The 14,822-nt window shown below is 42.7% G+C and overlaps 1 protein-coding gene across 4 annotated transcripts in view; it reads right to left on the bottom strand.

The window, feature by feature from the left end:
• Positions 1 to 14,211, bottom strand: part of LOC140483628 (RNA-binding protein 5-like) — a 56,830-nt gene extending 42,619 nt beyond the window's left edge. Inside the window, exon 1 of one of the 4 annotated variants that reach the window (XM_072581925.1) lies at positions 13,996 to 14,211. The gene's annotated coding sequence lies outside the window, so the exon portion shown is untranslated. Of the gene's footprint in view, positions 1 to 1,955; positions 2,194 to 13,995 lie in introns of those variants that run through there. The other 3 variants (XM_072581927.1, XM_072581924.1, XM_072581926.1) reach the window with 3 other exon arrangements.
• Between the last annotated feature and the right edge of the window lie 611 nt (positions 14,212 to 14,822).

The raw sequence follows: 14,822 nt of genomic DNA, 5'->3' as shown, positions 1-14,822 counted from the left end.
CTGAACACATGCACCAGCTGGTTTCAAAACAGTTTCTATCCTACTGTTAGAATACTGAATGAACTCTCAAACTCTTAACATTTGCGTCTACTTGTGTTTTTATTTTTGCTGCTGTTTACCCATTATTTACTTACCGATGCTACTTAACTCTGATCTGCCTGTAATGCTCGCAAGACAAAACTTTTCACTGTGCCTTGGTACACGTGACAATAAATACAATTCAAGATGATCTAGAGACCAATCCAATGTGCTTCAGTAATCTCTTTGAATATTGAGGCAAACAAGTAAAAATAGTCAGACTTTTCCTCGAAAAAGAACTGTGAACTCTACTTCTTTACAGTATGCATTTTTGTGAAGAGGCTCAGTAACCTCAGGAGAAAGTGAGGATTGCACATGCTGGAGATCAGAGCCGAAAAGTCTGGAGGTGGAAATGTACAGCTGGTCAGTCAGCATCCGAGGTGCAGGAGGATCTACGTTTTGAGCATAAGCTCAGTAACTTCAGAATCTCATCTTATTTAATATCGCCCATGTATGAACAAGCATTAAATGTAATTATTTAGAAAGTGTCCCTTACAAACACACACCTAATCCTTTACTACCCTCCTCCCCTCCCAAGGAGATAAGCCTAAATATCAATAATACTCAGCTTTCAGAGCAGGAGGGCTAATCCATGGCACACATTCAACAGGGGGAGATAAATCTTCACAAAACAAGCAAAACACAAAAAAAGTATTAGAAGAAACACAGAACAAGTGACACATCAAGACTGTGTATGGCCACCCAAGATGGTGACAAAGATTAAAAAGAGAAAAGGCAGAACGACCAGAACCTTATCCCACAGTACCCCAGTGATGAACGATGACAAATTCAGCTGCCATAAAAAAATTTCAATATTCAGAAATTCTAAATACCTAACAGCTACTATGAAAAATGAAAACCTCCATCAGTTTGTATCAGCTTGGTTTAATGATATGAACATGAGTCATGAGTGTCTCAGGTTAATCTAAAAGCAGTAATGTTCTTAGGGTGGATTGATATTATTTGATGACTTTTTTCCAGGTTAATGATCTAGAAATGGTGTGTAATTTCAAAACTTATTTTTTTAAAATCAAAAATAGAAATTGCTGGTAAACCACAGGTCTCACAGTATCTGTGGACAGAAATCAAAGTTAATGTTTCAGGTCCAGTCACTCTTCTTCAGAACCATGCCATGCAGAGATGTAACCACTCAAGTTATATTAAACAATTATACTCAGGGGAAATACAAAAAAAAATCCTGAGACACTTCAAAAAAAAAGCACGAAGTTACATTTTCTGGCAAGCCTTCCTTCAATAGCAAAATCCACTTCGAATAAACTGTTTGCTACACTTGCCCAAGAGTCAAGATCTAGAATCAACTATAATGGATATCCCAGGTTGCTTTTGACCTGGAGATTATAAACGTAGGGAGCGGAGAGACCATGGAGAGATTCACAAACAAGAGCTGGATGAGGAGCCTACAAGTACCGAAACCTGAAGTCCCTTTCGTTTCAAATTGTGCCACAAAACCTACATTTTGAACACCAGCCCCAGTGTTTCCCGTTGTTTGTAATTTGGCACAAAAATGACAGTCCATGTCGTCTTTGGAGTCTGTAGCCAAATCAGAAATACAAAAATAAATGAGGTAATACCTCTAGGAATCACAAGTTTTTTTTGGAACACGCCAGTTGATTCCAAAATGAAAATTATTATAAATGCAAATGAAACGGAAAAAAAAACAATCGAATACATAAAACGGTGTTAAACATAAACAACACACGAGTCACTGTAAACTCTAATGCTGCATAAATGAATGCGGGCACTCTTTCTATAAACTGACTGATTATTTCCGTCGTGAAAGACAATGACACTGAACGGAAAACAACTTTGCAAGAGCAACCCACCACTCTCCCTGTACTGCAATAGGCCTCCCTTACCCAGACGAAGCTGCTGAAACTTTATGACCGTCGGTCACCCAACTCGTCACCACTGCTCCTCTGAAAACCCGACAGACGTCACCTGTCTCCTTCACTACCACGTAAGGCGCTCGGTAGCAAGAATCTCATACCCAAATTGACTAGCTCGGTCTAAGGCTCAACTCCCATCAAGACAACCAACCGCCATTACATACACAAACAGAACACAGTGGGAGAGACACGGAGATAAGATGGCGTCCGTCTTTCCCGAAACGCACCGCGACACGGCCCACCCTCAGGATCGGTTAACCACACTTTGCATTCTGGGAGTCGTAGTCCTCCAGTTTTCTCCCTTTTCACTCCAACAAAAGCACAACACAATAAAATGGCGCAGAAGTAATATGGGCGTGCCTTCATTACAATGTCACGTTCACAAATTTCTGGCTGCAGATGAGACTTGAACACAAACTTTCTAGCCTAGACAATAACATCGTGCTACAATATTCTCCGCCTTATTTTTTTGCACATTATATGGTGCTTTTCAGCATAGTCAAACATGATTATTCAATTCACAGAAACCGATTTATTGAATTGGATGTTGGTTTGCGGTATATATCAGCGTGAATTCAATTCAAACCGTTGAAGGACTGTCTTTCACAACATCGTTCCTGAAGTGTGGTGACCCTTAAATTAAATCAGTAGTCACTGAACTGTAGGCTAAGTTATGCACTAATCAGTTCTTGAATTTTCCAAAAGCAAAATTTCACTACTGTTGGAAATGGAGGTCCATATTATTTGATGAATTTATTGTCATGTGTATCTACTACAAATACAGTAAGGTAAAAACAATGACTGCAGATGCTGGAAACCAGATTCTGGATTAGTGGTGCTGGAAGAGCACAGCAGTTCAGGCAGCATCCAAGGAGCTTCAAAATCGACATTTCAGGCAAAAGCCCTTCATCAGGAATAAAGGCAGTGAGTCTGAAGCGTGGAGAGATAAGCTAGAGGAGGGTGGGGGTGGGGAGAAAGTAGCATAGAGTACAATGGGTGAGGGGATGAAGGTGATAGGTCAGGGAGGAGAGGATGGAGTGGATAGGTGGAAAAGAAGATAGGCAGGTAGGACAAGTCCGGACAAGTCATGGGGACAGTGCTGAGCTGGAAGTTTAGAACTAGGGTGAGGTGGGGGAAGGGGAAATGAGGAAACTGTTGAAGTCCACATTGATGCCCTAGGTTTGAAGTGTTCCGAGGCGGAAGATGAGGCGTTCTTCCTCCAGGCGTCTGGTGGTGAGGGAGCGGCGGTGAAGGAGGCCCAGGACCTCCATGTCCTTGGCAGAGTGGGAGGGGGAGGTGAAATGTTGGGCCACGGGCCGGTGTGGTTGATTGGTGCGGGTGTCCCGGAGATGTTCCCTAAAGCGTTCTGCTAGGAGGCGCCCAGTCTCCCCAATGTAGAGGAGACTGCATCGGGAGCAACGGATACAATAAATGATATTAGTGGATGTGAAAAGTATTGTTTAGTGTTGTCACTCTCTGGCATAAGAACTAAGAGCAGAAGTAGGCAGTTCAGCAGCTAGAGCCTGCTCCACCATTCAAAACAAACATGGCTGATCTCAACTCCGAGAAAGTGAGGACTGCAGATGCTGGAGATCAGAGCTGAAAAATGTGTTACTGGAAAAGCGCAGCAGGTCAGATCAACTCCAGAGCTCTGCTCCACTTTTCTGCCTGCTCTCCAGAATCCTTCAATCCATTACTTATTAAAATCTGTCCATCTTCTTAAATGTACTCAATGTCCTAGCATCCTCGGCATTCTGTGGTTATGAATTCTAGACACACAGCATTGTTTCAGAGAAGTAATTTTCTCCTTCCTTCTGTTTTAAATCTGCGATCCATTATCATAAAATACAACCTCTTGCTCTAAATTACCCCATGAGTAAACATCCTTTCTACATCTACTTTGTCAATCTCCTTGAGTATCATATACCTCAACTAGATTCCTCTCATTCTTCTCAACTCCAGAGAGTATAAGTTTAAATACTCCATCTCTTTTCATTACACAGTTTGCTCATCTCTAGAATCAATCTAGTGAACCTCCTCTGAACTGCTTCCAATACAACGACATCCCTCCTCAAGTAAGGTGACCAAAATTGAATACAGGACTCCAGGTACAGTCTCACAGTTTGTACAGCTTTGTACAGTTGCAGCAACACTTCCTACTTTTATACTCTATTCCTTCAGCAATAAATGCCAAAACCCCAACTGTCTTTCTTATTACCTGCTGTACTTTCGTACTAGTTTTCTGCAATTCATGCACAAAGACACCCACATCCTTCTGCACTGAAGCACTCTGAAGTTTCTCTCCATTTAGATAATAAGTTGCCCTCCTTTTCCCCGTCCAAAGTGGATTACCTCACTTATCTACATTAAAAGTAATCTGCCAAAGTTTTTCCCCTTTTCTATATCCATTTGTAATTTTCTTATTTCTCCATAGCAATTTACTTTTCCTCCTACTTTCCTCATCTGCAAAATTTGACTATAGTACTTTCCATTCCCATGTCTAATTGATTAATACAGATTGTAAATAGTTAGGGGTCAAGAACCAGACTCTGTGACACCACACTATTTACTTCTTGCCAACCAAATAATTTATCCTGACTCTGTGCTTTCTGTTGGTTAACAAATCTCAATTTATTATCAGTTAAAAAGGTTGTTTAGTATCACCACTCTCTGGCACCATCTTAAGACACAGAAAATAAACCAAAATACAGAATATAAAGCCAGAATAATAAACAATAAAGTTCATATTATCGTCTTATCACAATAAAGTTAGGTGGTCTTTGGCTCAGCTGCCACTTCTAGCTCAGCCATGGGTCTTGATTCAAGCTCCTCCACCCCAATACCTTGACTGGCTGCTGTTTAACTGGTGACACTGCTGCAACTATGCTTGGCTGCACCACTGCCGCTGAAACAAAGAGTTGCCACTTTCTGGTACCATCTTGCCTCCATCAACACCATCGCCATTAGTTGATGCAGGGCCAATCTTGCTGAGCAGCCTCCGCCATTGATGCAGGAACCTGCGCTGGGACCAAGCTCGCCGCTGTCAGGTGCCCTGGCCTAGCCATTATCCAAGCTAATCCTCAATCCAAACTAATAAATTACACCTAACCCCATATAATCTTACCTCGTAATTTTTTGTGTGGACCTTTCTCGATGCCCTCTAGAGGTCCAGTCTTCATCTACAGAATCTCCCTGAGACAAATTGCTTTTTATGTCTTCAAAGAACTCTGATAAATTAGTCAAACATGATTTACTCTTCATAAAACCAGGAGAAAGTGAGGACTGGAGGTGCTGGAGATCAGAGTCGAAGAGTGTGGTGCTGGAAAAGCACAGCCAGTCAGGCAGCATCTGAGGGCTTATACCTGAAACGGGGCTCCTCAGATTTGGCCTGACCGGCTGTGCTTTTCCAGCACCACGTTCTTCAACTCTTCATAAAACCATGCTGACTCAGATGGATCGTATTTTGACTTTCCAAATGTCCTATTTCTTCCTAATATCAATTCTAACAATTTCCTAACAATGTGTTAAACTATCTAGACTGTAGTTTCCTACTTTCTGCATCTCTCCCTTTTTGAATAAGTATGTTACATTAGCATTTTTCTCAAACAGTGGAGTCTTTCTCTCATCTGGGGAGTTTTGGAATATTATAACTAATGGATCTACCATCTCTATTTCAGATCCTAGGATGTAGGCCTTCAGACCCTTGTCACCTGTGTCCCTTCAAACCCAATGGTTTACTCAGTAATTTTTCCCTTCTGATAATGGTTATTTTAAGTTCCTCTCTTTCTATAACTTCTGCATTTCTTCTTATACTTGAGTTGGAGCTACTGTCATTCACTATGAAAACCAATGCAAATATTGATTAAATGACTTTGCCAATTCTATGTTCCCCAATATTAACTCACCAGTCATCCTCCAAGGGACGAACATTCACTTCATTAATTTACTCAGAGAAGCTTTTGCTATCTATTTTTATATCTTGTGCTAGTTTTCTTTCAATATTTACCTTTGCTCTTTTATAACTTTTTTAGTCACCCTTTGAGCTTTAAAAGTTTCTTCAACTTCCGGACTGCCATTCCCCCTTGCAAAATGGTATGCCTTAGCTTTGTCTTTATATTCTTTAACTTCATTCCTTAGCCATGGATGTTTATTTATTCCCCCCTTACAATCTTTCCTCCCTCTTTGAATAAATTTTATTTGATTTCCTTAAACATCTGCCATTGCTCATCAACCTTTTAGTCTTCCCACCCAGCCCGCTATGGACAAGTCAGTCCTTATGTCTGCCTAATTTCCTTTGTTTAATTCCAGAATGGTATTGTGGTACTCTAGTTTCTTACACTTCAAGTGAATTTGAATTTCAAGATGAGCTGTTCCCACCTCCACCCCAATCATTCTATCCAAGTAAAGAGACTTCTTTTCTCTTTCCCATCTGCAATGTTTTGATGAGAAATAGAGCAAGAAAACAAAAAAAAAATCAATCTTATGATTTTATTTTCCTCGGCTCAACATGGTCCAGGACATTAAATTTAAAGAATCTAGTATGATCCTGGAAGGTTGGCTACACTGCTTTCGTTTAGCTAATCATTTAGCTTAGCCATATTTGCTTTTGGCTAAGGTCACATTCCCTACTCTGGGCCATATGGTATGGCTCTTTTCAGATCCCATACCCAATAAATCTTGTCATGCAACCTAAATTCCTCATCTGTACATTATACAACCAGTTTGACAGAAGTTCCAATCTGAATTGAATCCTTCCACAACCTGATATCACAGAAAAGCAATTTGCAATGCTGCTTGGACCCCCAAGCAGCAAATCTGACAGCTCCCAGAAAGACAGAAAATCAGTAATTTTCAAAAGAAGAGGAAAAGGAATTGATAAATTCAGTACTACTGGAGCAAAGTGAGGAGTCTTAAGTAGGGATATCAACGTGGATCAGATCATGGTTACATGGTATTAAAGTTTCAATATTGAAGTCTCAAAGCTTTAGGGCTTACGAAGGGCAAATCTATGAGAATTTGGCAGAAAAGGGGACAGCTGAAAAAGAAAGACAGCAATTGCACTTATATCGTGCCTTTCTCAATGTTCTAGAAAGCTTTACGCTTAATAAACTGCAAGTGAATGTTGTTGACAAACACTGTACTCCCTCAGTACAATAGTAAAGCATGAACCTAAATTACTTGCCATCACCTCTAAAATGATGTCTAAACCCATGTAGTCAGAGACTAATGTTGAGCTGAACTGACAATTGTAAAGATTGCCATCAGTCCTACCTCTTTCAATGATATCTGCTTGGGGGTAGAGAGACTGATGCAGTTTACTTAGAAACTCGAGTGCACACACTAAAAAATCCAGCATAACAAGGTTTTGTCAGTTCCAAGTTCCTATTCCTTTTAACAGTGGCTTTATACTGCAAGTTGTCAGGAATTTCACCAGATGAAACATCGCAATACAAAGTGACATCTTAAATCAATTTCAACTGATTTCCTTGGTGTGGAAACTGAATACTTTCAACAAAGATTACATCTAGAATATTCAGTAGATTCTTTTGAATTCTCGATTAGTGGTGCTGGAAGAGCACAGCAGTTCAGGCAGCATCCAACGAGCAGCGAAATCGACGTTTTGGGCAAAAGCCCTTCATCAGGAATTCTCGCCAACTGTGAGTATCTAGTGTACTGCAAACATGGATAATGATACTATAGCACACTTCAGGACTTAAACATATAGGGAGGTGGACACAGTGGTAATGTCAGAAATAAAAGCAGAAGTTGCTGGAAAAGCTTAGCAGATCTGGCAGCATCTGTGAAGAGAAATCAAAGTTAACATTTTGGCTCCGGTGACAGTGGTAATATCACTGTACTGGTAATAAAGAGCCCCAAGCTAATGTTCTGGGGAAATGGGTTTAAATCTCACCATGGTAGATAGTAAAATTTGATTTCAAGAAAAATCTAGAATGAAAAGCAAGTCTGATGGCAGCAATGTAACCACTGTGGATTGTTTTAAAATCAATTTGGTTCACTAATGTCCTTCAGGAAAAAACTACCGCCATCCTGCCTGAGTTGGCCTACATGATTTCTGACCAACAGAAATATGGTTGACTCTTAACTGTTCTCTGAAATGGCTGCAGAGCCAATCAGTTCTAGGACAATTTGGGATGGTAACAATTTGCTAACAATGGCCACCTCCCATTCAAGAATAAAGAAAATGAGACTGAAACTTCAGCACATTAAAAGAGAGTGCTTAAATTGGCTGAAGTCCTACATTTCAGGAGAAACATTAACCTAAGGATTACCTACCAGCTCAGATGAACATAAAATATTCCACACTATCTTGTTCTCTGTGCCAAAAATTATCCCTCAATTAATACCACCAAAAACAGATCAACTGATCATTTATTTCAGTTATTTGTGAGGTCTAGCTATATGTAAATTGGTTGCCAAATCAGTCTACATAATAATGACTTCACTGTGAAATACTTTAATTATCTTAAAGTCATGAAGGTTTACCATATAGATACAAACTCTTTCTTTATAACTGTTATTCATCAGCTATCTAATTATCAATTGTGCACGTGTCAGACTTCAAACCAAAATTTGCTTCATTTAGCTGGAAGTTGCCTCATGGTTACCTGCACAGACTCACTGGGTGGTGCTTAATTACCTAGGCGAAAGTGAGGACTGCAGATGCTGGAGATCACCGTCAAGATTAGAGTGGTACTGGAAAAGCACAGCCGGTCAGGCAGCATCCGAGGAGCAGGAAAATCGACATTTTGGACAGGAGAAATTTCCTGATGAAGGGCTCCTGCCCAAAACGTCGATATTCCTGCTCCTTGGAAGCTGCATGACCGGCTGTGCTTTTCCAGCACTACTCTAATCTTGGCGTTTAATTACCCTATAACTCCTGGTGTCTAAAGTGCGTTATTCCAAATCTACAGACAGTGACATCACCAAAGAAAATCTGTTATCGTCTGTATGCCGATGACACCCAGATCTCCCTACCCACTGTGCTGAATGAACAGAAATTTCCTTCAATAAATAGTGAACTCACAGCAAACTCTGTTCACTGGCTCCATCCCTTCCCCTTGAAACCTATTTGGGGCTGAACAAGACTGGTTGCAATTTTGGTGTCATACATGATAACCTTCTCCATACCATCACTAACAGACAATTTCTACCTCTGTGACGTCATCTGACTTTGCTCATGACAGCTTATTTGTTGCCAAAACCCTCATTATGACTTTTTTTAACCTCTAAAATTAATTATTCTGTATTAGGTTAAAGATGTTTGATAATACAATGTTGTTTTCATGTAAAGACTGTTAAATGTATTTCCAGAAATGAAGACGCAATAAGAACAAATTGTCATCATAAACACATTTGAATCTGAAGACATCATTTTAAATAAAAGCATTGTTAGATATTCCCATATTTTGCAGGAATAATGCACTCAGCCCTCAGTGTCTGCATATCTGCTTACTCAGGAGTTCAGCCCCGACCCCATCTTTATTTCACTCACTGTCCTCAATATATTAATTGTATGGTCCTTCGCATTACATGGGAGTAGCATCGGCATCTTTTGTTATCCACAGAAGTCTATGTCCTATCCTTGTAGATAATGGTGAGTGAATGTAATTCCTCGAATTTCTCTCTGTGCAGAACTGATAAATAATGAATATAATATCTCATCCAATTTCAAAAGGCTTTACGCACTCACTCGGATTAGAACAAGTCAACATGAATTCAGTAAGGGGAGGCCTTATCTGACAAACCTGTTAGAATTCTCTGAAGAGATAACAAGTAGGTTAGACTAGGGAAACCCAGTGGATGTTACCTATCTAGACTTCCAAAAAGCCTTTGATAAGGTGCCTCACGGGAGGCTACTGAGTAAGGTGAGAGCCCAAAGTGTTTGAAGTGAGGTACTGGCATGGATTGGGCAATTTAGCATGCCAATTCACATGACCTGCACATCTTTGGATTGTGGGAGGAAACCAGAGTAAACCCACGCAAACATGGGGAGAATGCTCGCAAAGTCCACACAGACAGTCACCCGAGGCAGGAATTGAACCTGATTCCCTGGTGCTGTGAGGTTGCAGTGATAACCACAGAGCCATCATGCCGCCTTTGATGAAGTTCAACATGAGTAAGTGTGAAGTCTTGCACTTTGAAAAAAAGAATACAGGCATGGACATTTTTTTAAAGGGTGAAAAAATTCATAAAGCCAAAGTACAAAGGGATCTGGGAGTGCTAGTCCAGGATTCTCTAAAAGTTGACTTGCAGGTTGAGTCCGTGGTTAAGAACGCAAATGTAATGTTGTCATTTATTTAAAGAAGATTGGAATGTAAAAACATCGACATGCTTCTGAGACTTTATAAAGCTCTAGTTAGGCCCCATTTAGAATACTGTATCCAATTTTGGGCCTCACACTTCAGGAAGGTCATATTGGCACTGCACTGTGTCCAGCGGAGATTCACACGGATGATCCCCGGAATGGTAGGCCGAACATATGATGATTTGCTCAGGATCCTGGGACTGTATTCATTACAGTTTAGAAGGTTGAGGGGAGAATGAATAGAAATTTACCAGATAATGCATGGCTTAGAAAGGGTCACGCTGGGAAGTTGGTTCTGTTAGATGGGGAGACTAGGACCCGTGGGCACAGCCTTAAAATTAAAGGGGATCAATTTAGAAGGAAATGAGGAGACATTTCTTCAGCCAGAGTGGTGGGCTTGTGGAATTCATTGCCACGGAATGCAGTGGTGGCTGGGACGTTGGGTGTCTTCAAGGCAGAGGTTGATAAATTCTTGGCAAAAGTGAGGACTGCAGATACTGGAAATCAGAGTCTAGATTAGGGTGGTACTGGAAAAGCACAGCAGGTCAGGCAGCATCTGAGGAGCAGGAAAATCGATGTTTTGGGCATTAGGAATGAAGGCACGGAACCTCCAGGGTGGAGAAATAAATGGGAGCGGGGGTGGGCCTGGGGAGAAGGTAGCAAAGAGTACAATAGATGGATGGGGGTGAGGATGAAGGTGGTAAGTCAGAGAGGAGGATAGAGCGGATAGGTGGGAAGGAAGACTGGCAGGTAGGACAGGTCTGGAGGATGGTGTTGAGCTGGAAGGTTGGAATTGGGGTAAGGTGGGGGGAGGGGAAATTATGAAACTGGTAAAGTCCATATTGATGCCCTGGGGTTGAAGTGATCCAAGGCAGAAGATGAGGCCTTCTTCTTGCAGGCGTTGGGTGGTGAGGGAGTGGTGGCAGAGGAGGCCCATGACCTGCATGTCCTTGGGAGAGTGGGGGGGGGGAGTTGAAATGTTGGACCATGAAGCTGTGGGGTTGACTGATACGGGTGTCCCGGAGATGTTCCCTAAAGTGGTCTGCGGGAAGGCATCCAGTCTCCCCAGTGTAGAGGAGACACCATTGGGAGCAACGGATACAATACATTGTATCCAACGGATACAATGACATTGGTGGATGTTCAGGTGAAACTTTGATGGATGTGGAAGGCTCCTTTGGGGCCTTGGATGGAGATGAGGGGGGAGGTGTGGGCGCAGGTTTTGGGAATACGGAGTAGCATTTTTGCAGGAGGCAGGGTGGGAGGAGGTGTCATCCAAGTAGCTGTGGGAGTTGGTGGGTTTGTAGAAAATGTCAGTGTTGAGTCAGTCACCATTGATGGAGATGGAGAGGTCCAGGAAGGGGAGGGAGGTATCGGAGATGAATTTAAGGACGGGGTGGAATGTGTTGGTGAAGTTGATGAATTGCTCAACCTCCTTGCGAGAGCATGAGGTGGCACCGATGCAGTCATCAATGTAGCGGAGGAAGAGGTGGGAAGTGATGCCGATGTAACTACGGAAGATGGACTGTTCTCCATAGCCGACAAAGAGACAGGCATAGCTGGGGCCCATACAGGTGCCCATGGCTACCCCTTTCATCTGGAGGAAGTGGAAGGATTCGAAGGTCAAATTGTTAAGGGTGAGTGGTAATGTTGGGAACGTCGGGAGAGGAAGAAACGGAGGGCTTGGAGGCCCTGGTCATGGCGGATGGAGGTGGAGAGGGATTGGATGTGCATGTGAAGATAAGGCATTGGGGGCCTGGGAAACAGAAGTCTTGGAGGAGGTGGAGAGCGTGGGTGGTGTCTCGAATGTATGTGGGGAGTTCCTGGACTAGGGGGGATAGGACAGTATCAAGGTTGTTGGAGGTGAGTTTGGTGGGGCAGGGGCAGACTGGGACAATGGGTTGGCCAGGGTGATCAGGCTTATGGATCTTGGGAAGGAGGTAGAATCGGGTGCTGCGGGATTTCCAGACAACGGGGTTGGAAGCTGTGGGTGGGAGATCTCCTGAGGTGATGAGGTTGTGTATGTTCTGGGACATGATGGTTTGGTGATGGGGGGTGGGAGTTGTTGTCTTCGAGTTGCTGTCTGGCTTCAGTGGCGTAGAGGTCAGTGCGCCAAACTACCGCTGGTTTGATGGTGAGGTTGCGATTGGAGCAGAGGGGGTGGAGGGCTGCATGTTGTGAGGGTGAGAGGTTGGAGTAGGGGAGGGAGGTAGACAAGTTGAGGCGGTTAATGTCTCAGCGGCAGTTGGAATTGAAAAGATTGAGGGTGGGTAATAGGCCAGCATGGGGTGTCCAGGTGGATGGAGTGTGTTGGAGGTGCGTGAAGGGATCCTTGGAAGGTGGGCGGGAGTCCTGATTGAAATTCTTGATCTTGCAAGGAATTAAGGGCTATGGGGAGAGCGCAGGTAAGTGGAATTGAAAAGCCCATAAGCTATGATTAAATGGCTGAGCGGACTCGATGGGCCGAATGGCCTTGCTTCCACTCCTATGTTTTATGGAAAGAAGCTCCTCTTCCTGCGGGTTCCTTTCATAGGATGACAAACATTAACTTTAGCTTTCCAGGCACATTTTGTCAGGCTCATTACGTATTTTGAGCTGCCTCAAGTGCAACCACATCATCTCCAAATTTATCACTTTGATTTAACTTCCTAAGTCCAGGTCACTCATAGTACTGCTTGCAATACCAAGCATGAGATATTCCACTCAATTCTTTATTCACTCTGTCACAACTCTCACAAGTACCCTTATTTTCTAACCTTCAGTTAGCTTCTTATATTTTCCAAGTTCATCTTAAATCCCAATAACTTACAGTTTAAAAAATGTGAAACATTGAAAGAACTTTCTTAATGCTAAGGCGCATCATGTGTAGGGCTCTCCCAGTATACTTGTGTTATCACTTCCACAAAGAAGTTCAAGAGGTTGGTCTGGTTACTGTTCAATACGTAATTGGTGTACATAATATACTTCAGATTACTTCCAAGTGATTATATTATTTTTGCTTGGAATAAGCAGTGGCCACTGTACATGTGGTCCCCAACTCCAAATCATCTGTATAAATTGTCAATAATTGTGGTCCCAACAATGATCCCTGAGGCATACCACGAGTCACTGATTGCCAGCCAGAATAGCACTCATTTATCCCCACTCTTTGCACCTTTGTCCTCTGGGTCCCCGTTGTCCACCTTGCTTGAAGTGCCTTCATAGAATTCCAAAAGGTATGTCAAGCATGATCTGCCCTTTGTGGACACATGCTGCGTCTGTATAATGGGACAATTTCCTTCGAGATGCCCTGCTATTTCTTCCTTGATAATAGATTCAAGCATTTTCTGCAGTAGAGGTTAAGCTCACTGGTCTATAATTCCCCATCTTTTGTCTGCTTCATAGTGCTCGTCAACTGTCGCACCATAAAGTCAGTGTTTCCAGTCGTCAACGTTAGACAGGGTCTCCCTCATTCTATCACAGTCCCCTTTATTCAAGCACACCCTAATATAAGATTTTATCTTCACACTATCCAGCTGTATTTTAAATTTAACCATAGTTTCATCCAAGAGGATCAAATTGATAAAGAAAATTGATTTACAAATTGATAAAGTTTTCTTGAACACATTCAACAAAGTCTTCACCATCCAAACTTTTAACATTGACTGAGGCAACCGTAATGTTTGGAAAATTAAAATCACCTACTATTAACATCCTTGTTATTCTTACACAAATCTGAGATCTCTCTATATATTTGTTCCTTGGTTTTCCAGCGGTTCAGGAGGATCGGGAGAGAATCTGTTTATCTATTTCAGATTTGACTGACGGGCAAACGATAATAACGATAAAGAATGTAGAAGCGGATGGTCCAGGAGCGACAATTGGAAATAAGTGCGACCGTTAACGGCCACCGTGTACGTCATGAAGACTCAACGCATGCGCATTACCGGTGACGGTTCAACACATGCGCACTTTCGACCTGGGCGTAAAGCCCGCCTCAGGCGTATTTTCAGCGACGGTTCTGGACACTCGCAATCTCGACCAAGGCGTGGAGACCGCTCAAGCGGTCACGATACTGCACATGCGCGTTGAGACTGCTGAACGTATTGCCGGTGACGGGTCATATGCGCATTTTCGACGAGGTCGTGGAGACGGGTCGGGCGTGATGCCAGCAACGGTTTGGCACATGCGCGCTTTCCGCTGAAATGCGGAGCAGCCACAGGCGTGGAGAGCTCAAGCTGTCACTGCAGCCCCTGCACAGAGGACCCGCAAGATCATCCGCCCAGGCCCTACCGACCATTCCAAAACTCATCTGAGGGCTGTTCGGCAAAATGCCACTGTTATTTGGTTAGGTGACCACCCCATAGACATTCATCACAGCAGCAGATGCAACTCACTTTCAAACTCTTGTAACGCACAATTGTTTAAATTTTCTCTCTGTCTTCAGGGTCGATGTCATTTATCCAAGATTGCCCAATAAGTGGTTCAGCCCCAATGGCCATACTGGTTTGTTCGATTCAGACCATCTGACA

Source organism: Chiloscyllium punctatum, chromosome 12 (assembly GCF_047496795.1).
Source record: "Chiloscyllium punctatum isolate Juve2018m chromosome 12, sChiPun1.3, whole genome shotgun sequence".
NCBI classification, from domain to species: Eukaryota; Metazoa; Chordata; class Chondrichthyes; order Orectolobiformes; family Hemiscylliidae; genus Chiloscyllium; species Chiloscyllium punctatum.
This window is presented reverse-complemented; position numbering and strand designations above follow the sequence as displayed.